Genomic DNA, 23,369 nt, shown 5'->3' with positions numbered 1-23,369 from the left:
AATTATTTTCATATATTTGCTGGATTTGGTTTGTTAGTATTTTTGTTGAGGATTTTGTGTCTATATTCATAAGGAAAATACATTAGTCTGTAGTTTTCTTATGAAGTCTTTGTCTGATTTTAGTATCAGGGTAATAATACTGACCTCCTAAAATTAGTTGGGAAGTATTCTGTCTGTTTCTAGTTCTAGGAAACAATGTAGGTAACTGGTATTATTTCTACTTTAAATATTTGGTAGAATTCACCAGTGAGGCCATCTGGGCCTGGGCTTTCTTGCTGAAATTGATATGATGATTCTAAAATTCATATGGAAATGAAAGGGACCCAGAATAGCCAAAACAATCCTGAAAAAGAATAAAGTTGGAGGACTCACAATTCCCAATTTCAAAACTTACCACAAAAGCTACAGTCATCAAAGTAGTCTGTTACTGGCATAAGGATAGACATATAGATCAATGGGATAGAACTGAGAGTTGACAAATAAACCCCATACATCCATGGTCAATTTTTGGCTAGAGAACCAACACCACTCAATGCGAAAAGAATAGCCTCTTCAACAAATGGTGCTGGGATAACCTGATAACCACCTGCAAAAGAGTGAAGTTGGACCCCTACTTCACTCCGTGTTTAAAAGTTAAGTCAAAATAGATCAAAGACTTAAATGTAAGAACTAAAACTATAAAACTCTTTGAAGACAATTTAGGAGTAAATCTTTGTGACCTGAGTTAGGCTTCTTAGATATAATACCAAAAGTACAAGTAACAAAAAAAAATAGATTGAATTTCATCAAAGTTAAAAACTTGTGTGCTGCAAATGATTTATCTTCAAGTAAGTAGAAAGACAATCCATAGAATGGGAGAAAATACTTGAAAATAATATATCTGAGAAGGGTCTTTTATCCAGAATATATATATAGAGAGAGAACTCTTACAACTTAACAATAAAAAGAGCAATGACCCAATTGAAAAATATATAAAGGATTCAAATAGATGTTTCTCAAAAAAAGATATACAAGTAGTCAATAAGAACATTAAAGATGTTCAGCATCATTAGTCATCAGGGAAATGATGAGCTGAGGAGGAGGATCACTTGAGCCCAGGAGTTTGAGGTTACAGCATGCTATGATAAAGCCACTACACTTCAGCCTGGATGACAGAGCAAGATCCTGTCTCTAATTAAAAAAAAAAGAAAGATACTAGCAAGTATTCAAGAGGATATGGAGAAATTGGAACCTTCATACATTGCTTGTGAGAATCTAAAATGGTACAGCTGGCCAGATGCAATGGCTTATGCCTGCAATCCCAACACTTTGGGAGGACAAGGTGACAAGATTGCTTGAGACCAGGAGTTTGAGACCAGCCTGAGCAACATAGCAGGAACCTGTTTCTACAAAAAAAAAAAAAAAAAAAATGCCTGACATGATGGTGCATGCCTATAGTCCTGGCTATTCCAAAGGCTGTGGTGGGAAGATAGCTTGAGCCCAGGAGTTTGAGGTCATAGCAGTAAGCTATGATTTTGCCAGTACATGCTAGCCTGGGCAACAGAGTGATATACCTTGTCTCAAAATAAAATAAAATAAAATAAAACAAAAAACATAAAATAGTACAGCCACTTTAGAAAACAGCTATGTAGTTCCTCCACAGTTAAAAATATGACCCAGAACTTCTACTCCTAGGGATGGGAGTATATCCAAGAGAACTGAAAATATATGTCCATACAGAAGTTTGTATGCCATTGTTAACTGCCACATTATTCACTATAGCCAAAAGGTGGAAACAACCCAAATGTGCATCAACTGATGAATTTAAAAAGCAAAATGTGGTATATCATACAATGGGACATTGTTTCATAATAAAAAGAAATGAAATACTGATACATGCTACAACATGGATGAATCTTGAAACATTATGCTAAGTTAAAGAAGCTAGTCACAAAAGACCATAAATTATATATTCCATTTGTATGAAGTATCCAGAATAGGTACATCTATAGAGACAGAATGTAGATTAGTGGTTTGCCAGAGCCTTGGGGGGTTCAGGAGAAATGAGGAGTAGTTATTGTTAATGCATGCAGGGTTTCTTTTTGGGGTGATAAAAATGTTCTAAAATCGGTTGTGATGGATAAACAAAAAAAGTTGTTTTCTTTTTAAAGAAGAATTAAAACTAGTAGGTCTTATAGTAGACTTATTATGAATATTTAGTGACCAGAAAGTAAAACTTTTCTGAATAATCACCATTCTGTTTTTCTGTTCAGTGGAAGAAATTGATAAGGAAACTGGGGAAATGGATAGGGAAACTTGAGAAGTTGGCTCAAGTATCCCTCCAAATTTAATACTTTTCAGAAAACATATTCTGATCAGTTTTTCTTCTTTAGATAGTATAGATTTTATATAGTAATTCCACAGTTAAAACATCCTCTTTGAAGTGCACATTTTCTATTGGGGGTGCTTTTCACATGAAATAGAAATCAGATCCATTGGCTACCCTTCACATACAAAATATAAGTCCAGACAATCCAAGCATGGCTTTAAAAGTCTGGCCTTAATCTACCCTTCTAGCCTCATCACCAGTCATTCCTTGCTCTGGCTGATTCTTCAGTTCACAGTTCCCCTGAGCCTTCCCACGCTTTTCCTCTGTCTATAATGCCCTACACACCTCTTCTCCTCCTGGAAAACTGCTACTCCTTCAAGGCATGGTTTAATTGTCACCTTCACGGTGTTCTTCCTGACTCCCATAGACAGAATTAATTGCTCTAGCCTCTGTTTTAATAGTATTTGTTTTTGCCTCTAGCATATCATGTTATGTTATAACGTGTTAGTTAATCGGTCTTCTGCCACTGAAGGCAGAAACCAAGTGTTTTTATACTTCTGTATCCACTGAATGTACTAAGTATAAGCCTGGCCCATGGTAAGATACCAATTAATGGCTGATTGATTAGAGGGTAGGTAGGTAGGTAGGTAGGTACACAGACAGACAGAATCAGCTAACTACTTGTGGTCTGGAAAAGGAAGCATAAGATAACATTCTCCTGCTCACTGTTCTCAAGGCTTGATTATCAGCAATAAGTATTTCCTGAGCCCCTCTAAGAATGTGTAGTATCATTGAAAATTGAAATATATACATAATGGTTTCTGCCCTTTAGGATCTTAAGAGATTAAGGAGATAAGACTGAGATATATGCTGTAACGGAAGAAAAAACTGCATAAAATAGCATATGAGTATTCAGCAATTTAAGACAGATTATAATTGCTATCAGAATTCAGTGAGAAGGAAGCTATATCTTATTTCTGTATCTCAGGTTTGGGGCTGCATGGTACAGCATTTCAGGCAACTGAGGGCTCTAGAAGTACTCTCCCAAGTAGATTTCCAAAGTGGCAATAGAAGGCTAATAACTTTCAGCCCTATGGTAGGCTGACAGTAAACTACACTATTGATTTCCAAGATGACCTAGTCAAGGGGAAAGTAAGTTGTGGCTCCTTGGGGCATTTTCAAGGCTTTTAGGCTCTTTTCCACTGGGTAGATATATTAGTCCGTTCTCACAGTATTATAAAGAACTACCTGAGACTGGGTAATTTATGAAGAAAAGAGATTTAATTGACTCACAGTTCTAGAGGCTGTAGAGGAGGCATGACTGGGATGCCTCAGGAAACTTACAGTCTTGGCAGAGGGACAAAGAGGAAGAAAGCACATTTTACTATGGAGGCAGAAAAGAGAAGGGAGAAGTGCAACATACTTTCAAACAACCAGATCTCGTAAGAACTCACTATCATGGGAACAACAAGGGGGAAATCCACCCCCATCATCCAATCACCTCCCACCAGGTCCCCCCCACCACATTGGGGAATACAATTCAACATGAGATTTGCGTGGGGCCACAGAGCCAAACCATATCAGTAGGGAATCCCTGTATCTTTACCTGTTTTATGGAATGTAAAAAAATCTACTTATTCACAAATGTGTGTTGAGTACTGTATTAGTTTCTTATTGCTGCTGTAACAAACTTCTACAAATTTAGTAGCTTAAAACAACAGGAACTTATTATCTTACAGTTCTGGAAGCCAGTAGTCTGAAATGAGTCTTACAGGGCTAAAATCAGGGTTTGGGCAGGGCTACATTTTTTCTGGAGGCTCTAGGGAAAAATCTGTTTACTTGCCTTTTCCTTGGGTCGAGAGCTATATTCATTGCTCATAGCCCCTTCCTCCAACTTCAAAGCTAGCAACATAGCTTCTTTTCTCTCTCTTATGCTTCCATCACCTAGCTTCCTTCTCTCCTATGTCAAATCTCCCTCTGCTTCCTTCACAAAGACACTTGTGATTACATTTAGGGCCCGCCCACCCACATAATGCAAGCTAATCTCTCTCATCTCAAGACCCTTAACTTAATCATATCTGCAAAGTCATTTTTGCCATATAGTGTAACATTCATAGGTTCCAGGGATTAAGACATGGATATCTTTAGGGGCCACTATTCAGCCTTTCACAAGTATTTACTACATAGCAGGCACTGTGCTAGGCACTTTTTATCTGTGGTACGTTTATTGTGTTCATAGCTTTTCCCTCCTGCTATACTGTAAACTCCTAGAAGACAGAGTCCTTGTTGTTTTCTTGCTCCCAATGCCTAGCATGTGGCCTTGCTTGTGGTATAAAATAGATGCCAGGTAAATAACTAACGAATGATATGAGCTACACCTTGTCACATAGTAGAATTTAAATTAACTTCATTCAACCAATGTTTATTGAGGCAAAGAAGAGAACGGGTTTGGATATCTAGATAGATACAATTCAACAGTTGTTGAGCTCCTGCTATGTGCCAGATATCTTACTAGTTATTAAAGATAAGGACATGAGTAAGGTGGTTCCACCCCCTGAGGAAAAGTAGTGAGTAACCAGGTGTGCCCAGGCTGGATAAGAATTATCCTGGTTGGTGGAGAAGCAGTGTCCTGGCTTCAGGCACCTCTGAGAGAGCAGGTTAATGGATGCTTCATCCAGAAGGAAGCCTGAGGGTCATATACCGTCACCACCACCGTCACCCCCAGCCATTACCCTACCTTCCCCACCCTATCTGCTGCTGAGATTCCCTCTCCTACATTACTGCCAAGCATTCTTCAGCATCTGATTGCTCACCTCATATCACAGGAAGCTCACTTTTCCCTGGGGAAGCCCATTTGATACTCAGGCCATTTTAAAAGTTAACAAAATGCATTGAGCTAAAATAATGCCACTGCTCTTCCTACCTCTTCTGCCTCCTGCGGCCACACAGATTAGTCTAATTTTTCAGTCTCATGACAGTCATTCGGGTATGTCTAGAGACTTCCTTGAGTCATATCTTCTCATTCATCCATTTGTTCATTCAACAAATGCTTTCTGAGCATCTCTTGTAGAACTGGCACTGTGCTAGAGGGTTGAGATAGAGATGAGTAGACAAAATTCTGTCCTCAAGGAGCTCCCAGTCTACCAGACAGACAGCGATGTGAACAGTACAGGTGTTCTAGGAGAAAGAGAAGGAGATACAAAATGCTCTAGAAACAGAGTAGAGACCAACCAGCTGTACCTAGGGCTAAGAGGTCAGAAAGGTGGGCCGGGCACAGTGGCTCATGCCTGTAAACCCAGCACTTTGGGAGACCAACGTGGGTGGATCACCTGAGGTTAGGAGTTCGAGATCAGCCTGCCCAAAATGGTGAAACCTTGTGTCTACTAAAGATACAAAAATTAGCCGGGCATGGTGGTGCACACCTGTAATCCCAGCTACTTGGAAGGCTGAGGCAGGAGAATTGATTGAACCCAGAAGGCGGAGATTGCAGTGAGCCGAGGTCATGCCATTGCACTCCAGCCTGGGTGACAAGAGCAAAACTCCATCTCAAAAAAAAAAAAAAAAAAAAAAGAGGTCAGAAAGATGGTACTTTAGCTTGGTATCATTCATTTATTCAGCATGTATTTAGTACATGCTGTATGTCAGGAACTCTGCCAGCTGCTAGAGATACAATAGTGACCTAGGATATTACCAGACAGAGTATGCCAGGCAAAGAGATCAGCATTTGCAAAGTCAAGAAGGCATTTATTCATGTATTTAAATATTTGTTTTGGTCACTGGGTTTTTACTGTGTTCCCATAAATGATGCTAGGCACTGGAGATAAAGATAGACCACACTGACACTGTCCCTGGCTTCAAGAAGTTCATGATCAACTGAGACTGACAAACTAGCATTCTACCATAATGTAATTCATGGTTGTAATTGCCACAGAGTACTAGGAAAGCATATCAACAAAGACACTAAACTCAACTGGGCTGTGGGGAAGTGCCGAGTTCAGAACAGGCCTTTCTGAAGTATTGAGGCTGTTGTGGTACTTGAGCTGAGTCATAAGGGGCCAGGAAGCATTAGCCTGGCAGGTGCAGAGGAAAAGGATAAGAAAAAGGGAACTGAACATGCAAAGGTGGGAAGGCATGAGAGAACAAGACTTGTGTTGAGAGCTGTCAAGAATTCAGCATGACTGAGGCAGAAAGTTTAGGTCAGTGGCAAGAGATGAGGCTGGAAATTTAGAAGAGGGCTGAATCCTTAAGGACCTTCTGTAACACACTAAAGTATTTGGACTTTATCCTAAAGGCAGTGGGAAGCTAGAAAAGATCATTAAGCAGGGAAGTGACACAATCAGATTTTTCTTTGACAAAAATAACCCTGGCAGCAGTGTGGAGGACGAAATCCAGGGGGTGAGACTAGAGGCAGGAAGACTGGTACAGTCAGCCAGGGGCGCAATAATGAGGGCAATGGCAGAGGAAATAAGAAGGAGGGGCCAAAGGGAGGTTTTATGAAGTGGAATTATCCGGGAGAGGAAGACAGAATAAACAAAATTGACTCTAAGGTTGTAGTCTGAGAAACTATGTTAAGAATATAGGAGGAAGAGTGGGTTTCAGGGGTGATAATGATGTCATCATTGGTCATGGTGTCTTCGAGGGACCTGAGAGGTAGAAAGATGCCTGGTAAGCGGCTGGTCATAAGAGTGGAGTGCAGCAGAGTGGTCTGGGCATAAATGAGAATGACATGTGCAAGTAACAGTCCTTAATTCAACAAATATTTATTGAGGGCCTAGTATGTGCTATACACTGGAGGAAGTTCTCGAGGTTCCTGGAGTTACGAAGGTGAATTAGACAGTTTCCACCCACTGAGAGCACACCCTAGAAGGAAAACCAAGACACAGAAACAAACCACGATAAGGCAATATAGAAATGCAGTGAGAGAGGTGTGCACAGTATATTATTAAGGGAGCATGGACAAGACACATCTAACCTAGGGGAGAAGAAGGAAGGCTTCCCAGGTAATGTACTGTCTCAGCTGAATCTTAAAGAAGAAATAGGAGTTAATCAAGTAAAAAAAGAGAGAGGGTAGGGCATTCCAGGCAAAAGGGACAGCAAAAGCAAAGTTGGGGCAGGACCAGGGAGAAAAAACAGTATAGGCATTTCAGTATTGCTAGAGCACAAAATACAAGAGATGAAACTAGAATACCTAAGGGCTGGGTCACAGGAAGCCTTAAATACCATGTTCAGGTAGTTTGGACTATAAATAATGGGGAGCTAGTGAAGGGTTTTTAAAGAAACAAGGTCTCACTATGTTGCCCAGGCTGGTCTCAAACTCCTGGGCTTAAACGATTCTCTTGCCACAGCCTCTTAAGTAGTTAGGATTATAGGCACAAGCCACCACACATGGCTAGTGAAGGTTTTAAAGAGAGTGACATGGTCAGAGCTGCATGCAAATGGGTCACTTGATGGCTGTGATTCCCCCTCCTAGAACATAAGCTCCATGAGGACAGGGATTTTTGTTTCAGTGCCTAGAACAGAGAGCATTAGTAAATACTCAGATATTTGTTGAAGGAAGGAATTAATGTGGGAGATCAATGTGAGGGGCCAAGACAAGAGGCAAGGAGGTTGTGACGCTAATCCTGGGTACAAATGATCAAGGTCTGGCCTGTGATTGGCAGTGGGAGGTGCAGAGAAGGCATTGGAGTCATGAGCTGTAGTACCAAGCTTTCATCTGGGTAGATGGTGATACCTGCGATGATTTTATCCTCCCTCCAATCTATCATACTGACAGTTTCCTCTGTCCTCGATACTGCTAGACACCAGGCATGAAAAGAGAATTAAGATATGTGGCCTGCTTTTAAAAAGCTCTTAGTCTCATGGGGTAGACAGACCAACCTATGAAAAGATAGATATAGGTATAATGCAGGAGGTGAGCAATGGGCCAGACAGCATTACTGCCTGAGCTCTGCCTTCTGTCAGATCAGTGGTGGCACTAGTGTCATAGGAGAATCAACTGTATTGTGAACCGCGCATGCCAGGGATCTAGGTTGTATGCTCCTTATGAGAATCTAATGCCCGATGAAACCACCCCCAACCATGCCCTTGGAAAAATTGTCTTCCACGAAACCAGCCCTTGATGCCAAAAAGGTTGGGGACTGCTGGTATAATGTATCATGTATTAGTGCTATGAGAGAGTTCAGAACTAGTAAGGGCACCATGTAGGGAATAGCTACATGAAGGAGGAGTAGGGAAAGGCTTCATGGTAGTGACATTTGAACTGTTTGTCGGACATGGAAAAAGGGGTTGCCAGGCAGAGCAGGGAGAGCGTGGCATTCTGGGGTGATGAATCTTGTGCATGGACATGGGATTGTGAAGGGAGTTGATCAGATTCCAGGACCAGTGAGAAATGGTTGTGGTAGTAGCTACCAATCACGGAGATCACCATCTACCCAAACAAAAGTTAGACACACAAGCCTCCAGTATCTCCATAGACTGCTGATTCTACCTCCTAAAATGTTCTTGACTCCAACCCTTTCTCTGCACCTCCCACTGCCAATCTCAGGCCAGGCCTTCAGAGTTTCATAAAGCCTGTGTTAAGATTCTGAGGCCTCATCTGGGCTTAATGGGAAAGAGTGCTGTGATCAATTGGCAATGTCTGCCATGGGTATAAGAGTGAGGAATGGCAGCATGCATGCCACATCCCTGGGCATCCCTAGGGCATAGGGTATGAGGTGGAGAATGGCAGCAGCTGGTACCTTAGAATCCAGTTTTGAGTATGTTAAGACTGAAGTACTTCTAGGCTAGGGATATCTGGTTAATAAGTAAATAAAGAGCTCAGAAGATAGGTCAGTGTTGAAGATACAGATTTTTGGAGTTATCAGTATATAGATCAGAAGTAGACAAACTATTTCTGTAATGGTCCAGATAGTATTTTAGACTTCACAGGCCATAGGGTTTCTGTCATATCCATTCAGCTTTGCTGTGGCAGTGTTAAAGCAGCCATAGACAATATTTGAATGAATGGCTCTAGCTGTGTTCCAATAAAACTTTATTTACAGAAACACATGACAGGCTGGATTTGGCCTGTGGGCTAGTTTGCCTACCCCGGATGTGTATAGTATACAGAATATAGTCCTACCTGGTGTCAGACAAGACCTGAGTTTGAGTCCCAACTCTTACATACTAACTTTGTGACCTTGGACAAGTTAGTTCAACATTCCTGCCTCCATTTTCTCATCTGTAAAATGGAGATTGGTGATAGCACCTACCTTACAAGATTACTGTGAGGAATAACTAAGCTTTTCCATGTTAGCATTAGTTATAGTCCCTGGCACATAGTAAATGCTCAACAAAGGTTTGATAAGCATTACTATCACTTACTATTGAGATTGTTCATGTTGTTATAGATTTTAATTAAGATCAGAAGAGTGGATGGGATCACAGGAAAAGTGGGTGGAGCTGAAGAGAAGAGAGCATCAACATTTAGGGGGCAAACAGAGGATTCGAAAACAGAGAAGGAAACTGAGAAGGAACTGGCAACATTGTAGGAAGGGAACCATAAAGAAGTAGTGTATAGGAATCAGAGGAAAGGAAGTGTTTTAAGAAAAGGGTAAGAGGCAAAGGTCTTCTACACTAGAAAAATGGGCAAAGGACATGAAAAGGCAGTTATCAAGAGACATACAAATGGATAATAAATATACGATGTTCAGTTTCACTAACAAAGACATGAAAACAAAATCATGTGTTTTTAGTGTTTGCCTATGAGATTAGCAAAAATTTAAAAGATTGACACAGTGTTACCATGGCTGTAGGAAAACAGGTACTGTTTTATACTTATTGGTGGGAATGTAAATGTTTTTGTACTTTCCAGAGGACAGTTTAGCAATATGTATCAAAATGACAAATAAGTGGATTCTGTGAGACAGCAATTTTACTTCTGGGAATTTACCCCAAAGAGATAGAAAATTATACAAATATATTTTTTAAATACACATAATGACATTGGTCCTAGCATTATGATAGCAAAAACAGCCTAAAATATTCAACAATAGGAGAATTATCATGGCAGATAGACACAATGAAATACTGTACAGCCATTTAAAATGATGACACAGCTCTATACTTATTGACATGGAAAGTGTCCATGACAAATTGTAAAAAGGTTATAAAACAGCAGGGTAGCATTGTCTCCATTAAGTAAAACTTTGCTTCCTAGCAAATAGTGTTTTTTATTTGTTCGTTTTCTGGATAGTGAGATTTCAGATCATTTCATTTTTTTGTTAAAGGTTGAATATTTTTTACTGAGCATATATTACTTGATATAAACAGTAACAAGTACTGTGCTGGTAAACCAGATCTCTGAAAAAATAAAGCCCCAATTTATATCAGTTGCCAATTTTAGTAATATAAATACTCCCCAAGGCTTGCAAAATTTTTAATATGCAGCAATCAGCTCTTACCAGCTGGCTCTGGCATACCTCTGGCAACGACTCTGTTTAAAACTAAAGAATATGGTGTATGTTTACCAGTGTCAAATGCTAGTCAAGTAAGATGAAGATTAAAAATTACCTATCACTGATGTGCCTGGTAACAGGCATTTCACTGGAACAGACAGTTGCAGAATAAATGGGAAATAAGGAAATGGAGAAAGCAAGGCATTTTGTAGTCAACAGAAGGAAAGGCATGGGCAATTGCTTGAGGGAGATGTAGAGTCAAGGGAAGTTTAATTTGAATGAGTGGAAAGAAATACCAAACAGAGATAATGTTACACACTTTTTCATTTCTTACTTTTGAATAATCTTTAGAGTTCAGAGTATGCATGCACATGAAAGTTCTTGAAACAACCCTTCCTTAGTGTTGGTGTTATTATCATTACCACTGTATATATGGGGAACCTGAGGTTCAGAGAGGTTTAGTGGCTTACCCTAGGTGTCAGAGAGTGAGCCACATTTGTGTATGCCTGTTGGGCTCCACCCACTGGGTAAGCCCTGAAAATATCGAGACAGATAAAATGTGGCCACTAGCACAAATGCCTCAATCCTTCTCCAACCTGAGTCCCCCTCTTCCATAATTCTAAGTTCTTTTTCTGCTTGTTCTGGGAAGGCTGTGGCAAGCCATGAACCTGGGTATGGATTATTTGTCTCTGATTGGATGAGAAGAGAAGCTAGCCAAGCATGAGAGGGCAAGTGGTTATTAGCAACAATGAAGTTGAGTATGTTGAGTATGTTGGATTTGACAATCAAAGATTACTGCCATATTTACAGTGGCGTAAAAAGAACAGACTGAGGAGCAAACGAACAATAAGGAAATAAAGGCAGGGGAGAGAGAGACAGAGACAGATTGAGAGAGAGAAAAGGAGAATTATAGTAAATATGGGTAATTTTAAAAGCACTTCTTTTTAGTGCTCAAATTATCCCAGATTTGGCCTTTGAGCTGGCTTCTATGTGTTTGTGACATGACCCCATCAGTTTTTCAGCACTTTTAATTTCTGGTGAACAAGGTTTCCCTAGTTTTCTGAACTATCCCTGCTCTGGCCCTGGAATCAGCCATTTCTCTCAGAAATATTGGTTCCTTTTAGTAGGGAATGGCATTTCAGTACCAAAATCTAGGTACTGGGTATGCTCATTGCCACTGGTATGCATTGCTTGCCTTTTCTATAGACCAACCTAAGAAATATGTAATTTTTAAAGAAATTATGAAAAGAATGAAGGAAATGGATTATAGCATAGTCTATAGTGATATTCCGAAGACCGCGAGAGAGGGGGGAAAAAGGGAGAAAGACCTATTTTAGAGCAGAACACCAGCTAATAAATGTAGAAGGTAGACTAAAAAAATCACTGTTTTGCAGCCCCCCAGTACAATAATTGATTTTGGCAAAGATCATCAAATGGATGCTAAAATCTTTGAGCAGAAAGGTCCTCGAGAACAGGATATTCACACAGTTACAAATTATCATCCCACGGATTCCTTGCTAATTACAAAGAGGAAAATGCACATTTACAATAGGAAAATCTGGCAGTCACCAGGTTAAGCAAGCTATTAAACTCAGCATTGTCAATAGCAGGACAAGCTGACATTGTGCTTTCTGATGTGATGTAAGATGAAGTACAAAGCATCATTTATGAAATATTCTTGCCGGAAATGTTTATGAAGAAACAATTAGATGAACCTAGAGTGTGGGATATACAACAAGTCAACTAGCCTAGACTCTTCAGAAAGCCATTATCATGAAAAGCAAAAGAAGGTAGAGCAATTGTTCTGGATTTTAGAAAACAATGGACTCAAATACAATGTGTAAACCCTGAATGAATTCTGAATTGGAGAGAAATCTTAAACAATTATTAAAGACATTTTTGGAAAGATTTGGGAAATTTATACACTATATTAGATGATATTCTTGAATTGATGTTGATTTTCTTAGGCGTGATAATGTGGAAGTCTTTTTCTTAGGAGATGTATGATGAAGTATTTAGGAGTGAAATGTCATCATATTTGTAGCTTACTTTCAAATGGCTCAGCAAAAAGTGTATGTGTGCGTGTGTGTGTGTGTGTGAGAGAGAGAGAGAGAGAGAAATGTGGGAAATTAGGACAATTGGTGAATCTAGGCAAAAGGTATATGATTGCTTGTCATACTATTCTTTCAACTGTTCTATAGGTTTGAAATTTTTCAAAATAAAAAGTTGGAAAAAACAGTTATTTTAAAGCCTATAAATGTATGATGAGTTTCAGGAAATGATGCTGGGACAATTGGATATGCAGATGCAAAATGATGAAATTAGACCATTACCTCAATACCATACACAAAAATTAACTCAAAAAAATTAAGAAAAGAGACCTAAATGTAAGAGCTAAAACTAAAAATCTTTTAGAAAAACAAACATAGGAGATCTTTGAGACTTTGGTTAGGCAAAGATTTCATAGATATGACAAAAGCATGGTCCATAAAACAAACATTTCATAAATTGAGCTTCATCAAAATTTAAAACTTGCCCTTCAAAAGACAACATTTGAAAATTAAAAGACAAGCTACAGACTTGGGAAAAAGTATTTGCGAATTTCATATATGATAAAGGTCTTGTATCCAGAATATACTCTTACAATTGAATAATAGACAGACAACCCAATTTAAAAATGGGCAAAATATTTTAATAAATACTTCATCAAAGAAAATATAATGGGCCAGGTGCAGCTGCTCACTGAAGCCTGGCCTGTATATTCCAGCACTTTGGGAGGCTGAGGCAGATGGATTACTTGAGCGCAGGAGTTCAAGACCAGCTTGGGCAACGTGGTGAAACCCCATCTCTACAAAAAATACAAAAATTAGCTGGGCGTGGTGGCACATTCCTGTAGTCCTAGCTACTTGAGGGGCTGAGGCAGGAGGATCACTTGAGCCTGGGAGGTTGAGGCTGCAGTAAGCCATGTTCATGCCACTACACTACAGCCTGGGTGACAAAGTGAGACCCTATCTCAAAAAATAGAAAATTTATAAATGGCCTAATATGCAAATGAGAAGATGCTCAGTATCATTAATCAGTAGGAAAACACAAATTAAAACTACCATGAGATACCACTACTCATCCACTAGAATAGCTGTAATCAAAAAGATAGACAATCCGTGTCGGCAAGGATGTTGAGAAACAGGAATCCTCATTCATTGTGGTGGGAATGTAGAATGGTACAGCTACTTTGGAAAACAATCTGACAGTTTCTTAAGAAGTTAAACATAAATTTATCATATATCCCAGCAGTTCCACTCCTAGGTATCTACTCAATGAAAACATACCTCTGCACAAAGACTTGCACATAAATGTTCATAGCAGCTCTATTCATTATAGCCAAAAAGTGGCACGACCCAAATGACCATCAACTAGTGGATGTATAAACAAAATGTGAGATATCCATACAAGGAATACTATTTGGGAATTAAAAAGGAATGCAACATGAATGAACTTCGAAAACATTATGCTCAGCAAACGTGCTCCTAGGTTATTTACACAATTGACTTGAAAAGGTATGTCCACATGAAAACCTATACATAAATGTTTATAGCAGCTTTATTCATAATTATCAAAATCTGGAAGCAAGCAAAATGTCCATCAGTAGATGAATGGATAACTAAGCTGTGTTACATTCATATAATGCACTATTATTCAGCAATTTTTAAAATGAGCTATTGAGGCCGGGCGCGGTGGCTCAAGCCTGTAATCCCAGCACTTTGGGAGGCCGAGACGGGCGGATCACAAGGTCAGGAGATCGAGACCATCCTGGCTAACACGGTGAAACCCCGTCTCTACTAAAAAAAAATACAAAAAACTAGATGGGCGAGGTGGCGGACGCCTGTAGTCCCAGCTACTCAGGAGGCTGAGGCAGGAGAATGGCGTGAACCTGGGAGGCGGAGCTTGCAGTGAGCTGAGATCCGGCCACTGCACTCCAGTCTGGGACAAAGCGAGACTCTGTCTCAACAAAAAAAAAAAAAAAAAAAAAAAAAAAAAAAAAAAAAGAGCTATTGAGTCATGAAACATGGAGGAAACTTAAATGTATATTGTTGAGTGAAAGAAGCCAATCTGTATGATTTCAACTATTTGATATTCTGGAAAAGGCAAAACTATAGAGACAGTAAAAGAAATTAGTGGTTGTCAAGGGCTTGGTGGGGAGAGGAAGGGAAGAGAGAAAGGATGAATAGCTAAAGCACAGGGGATTTCTGGAGCAGTGAAACTATTCTATATGATTCTGTAATGGTAGATAGATGGCATCATATATTTGTCCAAAGTCATAGAACTATATAACACTAAGAGTGAACCCTATTATAAACTATGAACTTTAATGAATAATTATGGGTCAATACTGAGACAAACATATCACAATAATATAAAATGTTAATAAAAGGGAAAGCTGTGTGCAGGGAAGAAGATATGTGGGAATTCTGCTTTATCTGCTCAATTTTTCTGTAAATCTGAAACTGTCCCCCAGAACTATACTAATTTAAAAAAACAATGCTAAGTGAAAGAAGCCAGATAGAAAAAGACCACATCATATATTATATAATTCCATTTATATGAAATGTCTAGAAAGACAAATCTATAGGGACAGAAAGAAGATGATGAGTTGCCTGGGTCTAGGGATGACAGCAGGGATTAACTATAAATGGGCATGAGGGATCTTATTGGAATGGTGAAAATATTCTAAAACTAGATTATGATGATGAATTGCACAACTCAGTAAATCCACTAAAAATCATTGAATTGTGTACTTAATATGAGTTAACTTTATGGTATCTAAATTATACCTCAATCAAGCTGTTAAAAATTCATTTGATCTCACATTTTAAAATTATTTTACATTATTTCCTTATAACTATGAATCATGTAAAAATGTATGATGAGATCTCATGTTCATGGATCAGGAAACTGTTAAGATGGCAATTCTCCCAAATTGATCTAAAGATTCAACACAATCTCTATCAAAATTCCAGCTGCCTTGTTGTAGAAATTGACAGGCTGATCCTAAAATTCATATGGAAATGCAAGAGACCCCAAAACAACTCAAACAATCTTGAAAAAGAACAAATTTGAAGGACTCACACTGTAATCAAGACCATGTGGTCCTGGCATATGGTTAGACACGCAGACCAGTGGAATCGAATTGGGAGTCTACAAATAAACCCTCACATTTATGATCAACTGATTTTCAACAAAAGTACTAAGATAATTCATATGGGAAGAATAGTCTTTTCAACAAATGGTACTAGGATCTACATGCAAAAGAATGAATTTCAATCCCTACCTCAAGCCATACATAAAAATGAATTCCAAATGAATCATAGGCCAAAATAGAAGAGCTAAAACTATGAAAGTCTTACAAGAAAGCACAGGAATAAGTCTTCATGACCTTGGGTGAGGCAAAGCTTTCTCAGATATGTTACAGAAAGTATAAACAACAAAAGAAAATATAGATAAATTGGACTTCATCAAGACTAAAAGCTTTTGGGCTTCAAAGAAAGTGAGAAAAACATCCAGAAAGTGAAAATACAACCAATAGAATGGGAAAAAGCATTTGCAAATTATATTTCTGATCAGAGATGTGTCCAGAATATATAAATAATTCTTACAACTCTATGATGAAAAGACAAATAACCTAATTCAAATATAGGCAAAAGATTTGAATAGATGTTTATCCAAAAAATATATAAATGGCCAATAAGCACTTGAAAAGAGGCTTAACATCATTAGTCATTAGAAACATGCAAATTAAAACCACAATGAGATGCCACTTCACTCCACTAAGATGGCTAGAATCAAAAGGTCAGATAATAACAAATGTACATGAAGGCATGGAGAAATCAGAATCCTCATACATTGCTGGTGGGACTGTAAAAGCTGGTGGGACTGTAAAATGGTGTAGCCACTTTGGAAAGCAGTTTGGCAGTTCCTCAAAAGCAAACTATATAACTGCAAACGCATGCCATTATCTATTAGATGCTTCTGAGGAACAACAAGAAAGCCAATGTGCCTGGAGCAAAGTGAGTAATTCGGACAGTGGCACAAGAGGACAGAGAAGTTGCCATAGGCCACATCATACAAGGCCTTGCGGACCATGGTTGGCTTTGGATTTTATTCTAAATGCAATGGAATTTTAAGCAAGGAGTCTTCGTTCTTAGTAAGTTTATAATGTCCACTGTAATGAATGAAAAAAAGACAATTAGAAGAACTCCTGAACATCCTTGAAGGCCCACCTGTGATGGGAACCATAAGTGTTTAATGTTGTGTGTCCGCAGTTATAGTTTTGTGGGGTTTTTTCCAACAGCACTTGGCCGTCCTAGCTTTGAAAGCAGAGAAAACGGCAGAAGGGGGTCAGATTTAAGGTTGGGATTTGAGGTTCAGATGCTAAGAGAAAACTAACCATGCTAAACTCATAAGTACTCAGGTAGGTTCTTACAGAGAAAAATGGAATTTTCAGAAGCCCTTAAGAAAGGAAATGATGTATTTCTGCCTTTTGCCATCTTTTACTGCTTTGCTGTAAACAATTAGATGCAATTAACTTAGTGCAAAAAACATCAAGAATCAGAAGATTTAAATATGAGCCTCAGCTTTCCCGGAGACTGGCATACTACAGGTAAATTGTCAAAGCTGACACTGTAAGAAAGTTAAAGAAGCTCTTTCTGGCTACTTGTTAAGTCACACCGAGAAATTAGCTTTATGCCATTAAACTAAACTCAGTAACCTTTCTTGGCAACATTCTGTCTTGCAAATTTCCTGTCTTACTGTTAATAAATTTCTCCTGATGCAGTTTAGCCCATTCTGCCTGGTACTAATGACAGACTAAAAGATAGTTTACATCAGATCTTATCCCTTCTCTGCTCAGAACCCTCCCATGACTTCCCATCTCACTGAAAGTAAAATCCAAACTCCTTGCAGTGGCCTACAAGCCCCTGTGATGTCCCATCAGACCGCTTCTTGTACCCCTGTCCTTCATTACCTGTGTTTCAGCCACACTGGCTGCCTTTCAGCTTCTCAGACAGACCAGGGAAGTTTTTTCCTGCCTCAGAGCTTTTGCAGTGCTAGTCCCTCTTTTTAAAAGTGATAGACCAGTGAACTTTTCATTAAATATGTCCAAAAAGTCCTGAAGACTTCTCCATCTCAGTATGGATGAGTTTCTTTTCACCTTTCAAGTCTCTATTTAAATGCTACCTCCTCAGAGAAGCTTTCCCTGGACTGACCTATCTAAGCCCTGCACACCCCACTACTCTATCACATTCCTGTGTGTTATTTTTGCAGCATTGCTTGTCACAATAGGGCTGTTTTCTTATTTGGTTGTTTGCTTACCTACTTATCATCTGTTCCACATACTTCCCTTCACCACACACACACACACACACACACACACACACACACACACACAGAAAGATCCTGGAGAATGAGGTATTATCTGTCCTGTTCATCATTATTCCCAGAGTGTAGAACAGAGTACTCAATACAAATTTGCATGTTGAGGGAGGAAGGAAGGAAGGGAAGGGGCTTCTTGTTATCCACGCCCTGCTGTTAAGTAAGCCCAGTTTTCCTCAAGATTATTTATTAAATATAGTATATATTCACAATGGAATATTATTCAGCCTTGAAAAAGAAGGAAGTCCTACCATTTGTGACAAGATGAATAAACCTGGAGGGCATTAGGCTAAGTGAGATAAATCAGTACCACATGATTTCACTTATATGTGGAATCTAAAAAGGTCAGACTCAAAAACAGACAGAATGAATGGCGGTTACCAGGGGTAGAGAAGGGGGAAATGGGGAGATGTTGGTCAGGGGATACAGTTTCAGGTATGCAAGATGAATAAGTTCTGGAAAGCTAACGTACAACAATGTGGCTATAATAATAACTTTATTGTATACTTGAAATTTGCCAAGAGAGTAGATCTAAAGTCTTCTCATCACCAAAAGTAGTAACTATCTGCAGTGATGGATATGTTAATTAGCTTGATTGTGGTGATTATTTCACAGTGTATATGTATTTCAAATCATCAAATTGTATACCCCGAATATATATCATTTTTAATTTTCCAATATACCTCAATTTTTTTAAAAAAAGGTTATTTCTCAAGCCCTCAAGTTATTTGGATTGCCCTCTCCTGGCCTCTTCTATAAGTGGAATAAAATTCTAATTTTTGGACTGGTCCTGAGTATCGAAGAGAGGCTTATCATGTTATAGACTTTCAGAGGCTGAAAGAACTAGAGTTCATCTATTCTAACCTCTCTGTCCATGTAGAAACCTTTGCCACAAGCACCTATCTCAGGAATTTCTTAGAGGTGCCCCAACAGTAACTATAGGAAGTAAAGGAGTGGCTAAATACATAGAGTTCTGGACCTCCAAATGCCCACTCTCTACTCACTTTAACTTTAACCAGAGCAAAGCTGATTTCATTTGTTTTATGTATTGGGATTCCACATAAAATTTTATTTGAAAAAAACATTCTGCTGCTTAAGAAAAGTTTGAAAACTACTGATCTAACCCGTGCCTGAACATGCACAGTAACTAGGAATTTACTCTCAATATTCTTTCATGCTCTTTTTACATCTCTTATATCTCTGTCTTCAACATTCAAAGATGACACTACCGACAACAATCACCATTTATACATGTGCCTGTCACTATAAAGACAAATGTACCACCGAGTGGTAATTTCTACATTTGAAGCCTGTCCACCGGTTTCAGGCAGTATCCATAAGTTAAAGAAGCTGTTTATTTCATAGATTCATCTTGATGCTAGATGGTCTGTGCAGCCTCTATTGCTATCCTGCAGTACTCAGAACCACTTCAAATATGACCTTACATCATATCTTCCACCCTCCTGATCTGTTTCACATCGGTGAATTACCTTCTGAGTTTCAGTATTAAATTTCATGCTGGTGATAGCCACCCACTTTGCCAACTGATTCAAGTCATTTCAATTTTAAGTGTGTTTACCAAACAATACTACCACATCTAACTTTATTTTTGGACCTATTTAATGAAAAGTTTCTCATCTATCACTTAAAAGAAAATGGTTAATGGTATGACTCTCAATCCAGGACCAGCCTCTACATAAGTCCATGCTTTGTTTCTCTTTTTGTTTATGACTGGGGATAGTTGGGCAATGGGTCACAGGTCCTTAAAGTTTCCTGATTTTGGTACTGATCAGTACATTTTATAAATAATCTGTTTCTCTAGTTTATCACATTTTAATTTGTAAATGTATAATCTGGAGGTTATTTTTCTCTTTTATTCAAGATAAATAATACAAATGTTCTTCATTCTCAAGGCATTTTACAATTCCTATAACATCTTTAAAATTTAAAAAAAAAATGGCCAGGCACAGTGGCTCATGCCTGTAATCCCAGCATTTTGGGAGGCTGAGGCAGGCAGATCACCTGAGATCAGGAGTTTGAGACCAGCCTGGCCAACATGACGAAACCCTGTCTCTACTGAAAATACAAAAAAATTAGTTAGGTGTGATGGTGCACGCCTGTGGTTCCAGCTACTCAGGTGGCTGAGACAGAAGAATCGCTTGAACCTGGGAGGCAGAGGTTGCAGTGAGCTGAGATCGTGCTACTGCACTTCAGCCTGGATGACAGAGAGAGACTTGGTCTCAAAAAAAAAAAAAAAAAATTAATTAGAAAAAGTTTAAAGCATAGCATGTGCTAAGCTCTGTGCTAGGTACTGAAGGTGAATAGGATACAGTCCTTGCTCTCCAAGAGTATGTAGTCTAGTGGAGAATACAAGTACAAGAAGTAATCATTGCAAGCTAGTTTAAGAAGTACTATGGTAGAGGTTTGAATAAACTGCTGTAGCACAAAAAGAGGGATCAACTTTCTCTGCCTGGGAAAGGAAGGTGGAACTTCAGAGATGTCTTCACAGCTGCATCTTAAAGGATGAGTAGAAGGTCATCAGAGGAGATGGAAGTCATTCTACAACTCCAAAACTATGCATGTACAAAGGCCCAGAGGCTTGAAGAACATTTTATGTTTAGAAAGTGAGAGAAAAGTTTGGTGTGGTTAAGCTTTAAGTGCTTGAGGGGAATAGCGAGATAAGAGGCCTGAGAAGTAGGCAGGGACAAAATTATGAAGGGCCTTGCATACTACACAAAAGAAAGGATCTTTCTTCCTGTGGGCATGGGGACCTACTGAGAGGCTTTCAAGCAAGGCAGTGATATTGTCAGGGTTGTGCTTTAGGAAGGTCTAACGAGCAGTTTAAAGCCTGTGACCCAGGAGGGGACAGACAGCAGGAGGAGTACAGGACTGCCAGAGGCTCTGCAGCGTTTGGCCAACTCCTTAAGTGCCCTGGGGTAGATTTCCTATTTGTTTCTCAATTGTAAAAGAGGAATAGCCTTTTCTTCCCCTACTTCACATACAGCTAATGAGACTACATGAAATCATAAGTCCTCTGAGCCTCTTAGAAGGCAGCTTCGAGGTTTGGGCTAGATGGTTGAAGGTGGAGACAAGCATAGGCTGCACCATATAATTGAACTCATACTCGTGCACATTTTATGCATTTTTAAAAATGTGTATTAGTCTTATAGCTTGATTCAACTCAGTTGTGAACTCAAGGGCAGGATCCAGAACATCTTGTGTTGATCACAACCCCTAGCACAAAGGGAGAGCACTGAATGAGTCCTCAGCACCTATCTGCAGGTTAATTGCATACAGTGTCCCCTCTCAGGCAGACACCTGAGACTGAAGCATCACAGGAAGGCCACAGTATTATTTGGGACTAGTGGCAATGTTATATTTCAAGGTTCATTCTCTAGGAGTGGCCAAAAATATTCCATGCTTTGTTTGACCAGGCCTATAAGTACCAGGCCTGGTACTTCCTGCCTTTAGCATGACACTCCTCTGTAAATATAAGAGGTAAATTCATAGAATTTCCCTTTCTATAAAGTATAATCACCATTTTGCTAAGAAGTCACAGCCTACAGGTGAAAAATATTGAATAGAATATGTGCATATTATTATTATGAATAATCTTTCAGAATTTAGCTAGTTGTTTACAGAAAACGTCTAGAAAGAATGCTTAAAATTTTATATCTACTTAGTGTTGTAATTAATGTAACTATAACATGATAAGACCCTAGGTGTTTGAAATCCAAGTTTTGAACCATTTCAGTAATATGAGGTCAAATATTATAGAGGGACCAAAAGGATATTTGAAGAGCATCCATGTGTTTTTGCTGTGTGTCAAAAATTACTCTAGATTTTCATCAACCAAAGCCAGAAAATCCAAAAGCATTCCCTGCATTTTAAAGCAAACACTCTTCTCTCTCTCCTGACTTGACAGAGATCGTGATCAGTCCACTGAACACAATGGCATTTCCTTCTATCCACACCTAATATAAACTCCAGCCAATTTAATGGGGTCTATTACATAGTTTGGGGATGCAAGCACATAGTCTTTGGCTCTTGAGACACTCGTCTTGTGTGCCAGGACCAGGTGCAGAAATACAAATACATATGTATTAAGCCTGAGACAGCTGCTTTGCCAGTGCTTTTGTATTTTTTCTATTTAAATAGAAAGGTTGAGCTGGCACAATTTCCATCAATTATACCTAAAGTGTTCTTTTTCTTGTGGAGGAAGAGAGTACATTTAATTCATCTACCCAGTATTGATGTCTAAACCATTAAGGTTTTAAAATTCATTAAATGAGAGTTGAAAATCAAAAGTGATATTTTCAACTAACTAGAATTCTCAGAAAATGGGGTTTCTGGTTAATTGAATTTTCTGGCTTAGTGGACAGTTTAGTAGACAGACTTTTTGTTGTTGTTGTTCTATGTCTTTAACCTCTTTTTAAAATGTACCTATACATTTTTGCCTTAGTAAGCACAGTGGACTGAACCTGATTGAATCTTGCTATCACTAAGAGTTACATAGTGTTTCTGTACTCTAGCTTCTATTGATCCTTGAAGGATAATGACTAAATCTGGGCTGAACCTGAGGTACACCCTGGGAAACTGCTTTTGGAAACCTGTTTGGTTTCTTCTTATTTTCTTCTTTCCCTAAAAACAGAGTACATAAAAGAAAAATTCATAGCCAAGTGAAGATTTTGATTTGCTAACCTACATTTTACTGAATAAAAACATATTTTAGGGCAGGAAAATTGTACCTAAGTAATCTGCAAAAAAAAAAAAATGTGCTAAAGAAGCTTACAGCCATAAAAATGTGACCTTGCATGTCCAAAGGAAACAAGCAGTGCATTTAGTTCATCATGACCTATCTACTCAATTTATTCCCTAGCTGAATTAATCTTACAGCAATTTTCATGGACCAACTCACCACTAGGATTTTTCTGTAGTGCAAATGTTAGGTTCTACTTATGAACTATCTAAGATTCTTGGTGGTGAACAGAACTGCTTTATACTTTTTTCCATCCATGTACCTTAAATGGTATAATTATTGAAAGGGAAAGATAGCCTATGGGTCTGAAAACTGGCCTTCCAGCACTTTTCACCACAATGGACTCATAGTCAATGTTCTTGATTCATTTTCAGGCAAGTATTACCTTGTTTCTACTTCCACAAACCTTCGTTTGTCTTCAGTAGTGACTGTTTATCAT

General features: G+C 38.8%; 1 protein-coding gene and 1 long non-coding RNA gene across 13 annotated transcripts in view; one reads left to right on the top strand and one right to left on the bottom strand.

Moving 5' to 3' along the window:
* The window catches only part of HDAC8 (histone deacetylase 8), a 247,934-nt gene that overhangs the window by 35,696 nt on the left and 188,869 nt on the right, over nucleotides 1-23,369 (top strand). The window lies entirely within an intron of this gene.
* Nucleotides 3,477-14,790, bottom strand: LOC144338748 (uncharacterized). Its single transcript, XR_013413099.1, has 2 exons — nucleotides 13,487-14,790; nucleotides 3,477-4,521 (listed from the first exon to the last, which is right to left on the bottom strand). It is a non-coding gene; the product is annotated as an uncharacterized LOC144338748 (long non-coding RNA).

Source organism: Macaca mulatta, chromosome X, assembly GCF_049350105.2.
Source record: "Macaca mulatta isolate MMU2019108-1 chromosome X, T2T-MMU8v2.0, whole genome shotgun sequence".
NCBI classification, from domain to species: domain Eukaryota; kingdom Metazoa; phylum Chordata; class Mammalia; order Primates; family Cercopithecidae; genus Macaca; species Macaca mulatta.
Note: the sequence above shows the minus strand (reverse complement) of the source record. Positions and strands in the feature narration are given on the sequence as shown.